This window comes from Polyodon spathula, chromosome 8 (assembly GCF_017654505.1).
Source record: "Polyodon spathula isolate WHYD16114869_AA chromosome 8, ASM1765450v1, whole genome shotgun sequence".
NCBI classification, from domain to species: Eukaryota; Metazoa; Chordata; class Actinopteri; order Acipenseriformes; family Polyodontidae; genus Polyodon; species Polyodon spathula.
The window spans coordinates 31429494-31431191 of NC_054541.1; positions in this window are offsets into that span (position 1 = coordinate 31429494).

Consider the following 1698-nt stretch of genomic DNA (forward strand, 5'->3'; position numbering starts at 1 on the left):
CAAGATGGGCCGAATGGCCTCCTCTCGTTTGTAAACTTTCTTATGTTCTTATGTTCTTAAGTACGACTGGAAGATCGAAGAAGCCCAGAAAAACATTCTGAGGACCCACACCACTGCCGTCAGAGCATGCATGCTGTACGACCTCGCTCAGCAGAAGGAGTTTACCCCGGTGAAGTATTTCTCCATCGACCGCGTGTTCCGCAACGAGACGCTGGATGCCACTCACCTGGCAGAGTTTCACCAGGTGGGGGGCGTGGTGGAAGACTACAGGCTCACACTGGGGGATCTGATGGGATTCCTGCACCAGTTCTTCATCAAGCTTGGAATCACTAAGCTCCACTTCAAGCCCACGTTCAACCCCTGCGCGGAGCCCAGCATGGAGGTGTTCAGCTAACACGAAGGTTAGAAGAAGTGGGTGGAGGTGGGGAACTCGGGGGGGTCTTCCGACCGGAGATGCTGCTGCCGATGGGGCTCCCTGAGGGGGTTTCGGTCATCGCCTGGGGACTATCGCTGGAGAGACCCACTATGATCAAATATGGAATCAACAACATCAGAGAGTTGGTGGGTCACAAAGTGAACCTGCAAATGGTCTACGACAGCCCTGTGTGCCGACTGGACTCCTAAACAGGCAGGCGCATGGGCACCGCTGGCCTGAGGACCCCTCGCTCCCCTCATTCTATTCCTTGCCCTCGCCAGTGACTGGGCCGCACTGAAACAATATTGACCAGGAAGGAGGACTGTGGGTTTCTGCTCTGGACTGGTTGCTAGGTGATGGGTAACAAGTGAAATTAGTTTGGTGTCAACTTTAATCTTTTCTGAATAGCAGTGTACTGAATATAACAATTAAAATCTTCAGAAAATTCCTTTCAACACTGCAGAGCGCTCCAGCAGTATAGGAAAGAGAACTCCTCTCCACACTGCAGAGTGCTCTAGCAGTATAGGAAAGAGAACTCCTGTCCACACTGCAGACTATTCCATTCATAATCTAATATGTATATGCATACCTATTTTTGATTTATGTTTCAGTATAAATCCACTCCAGTGTGTGAAACTCAATCTCCTGTCGTTCCCAGTATCAGACTGAGGCTGCAGCCAGGTCCACCTGCAGTCTGCAATCCACTCTGCACCCGGACCGGAGACAAAGATCAGCAGAGCACATCACGGTTCTGTGTAACTGCTGTTTATGAAATAGAGCACCAACCTCCAATATATATATATATATATATATATATATATATATATATATATATATATATATATATATATATATGAGAGACAGAGAGAGAGAGAGAGAGAGTGTGCATGTGTTCACAGTCGTTCAGCCTACATATTATTGTTCTACAGTCAGATTTTAAAACCACGTCTCTTCGCATCGGACGCTCATTAGGTAACTTCCCCCATCAGTGTGGAGAGATGCAGTTCTGCAGTCTGCAATCACAGCTGGGGCAGACAGACAGAGAGCGAGAGACACACAGAGTCCTGATTTAAAATGGATTTGATCTCAGATTTGCTGCTGATGGAAATGAACGCATTCTCTTTGAACTGCTCGTCCTTTTGTAGCCTCACTGTTACTAGAAGAATCCAGCCGTTTTATTGAGCTAACTTCATGATTGTGGAGACTGCATGTACAAAATAACTCCATTAAAAGGCTTTATCGGATATATATATATATATAAAACTACTACTACTACTACTACA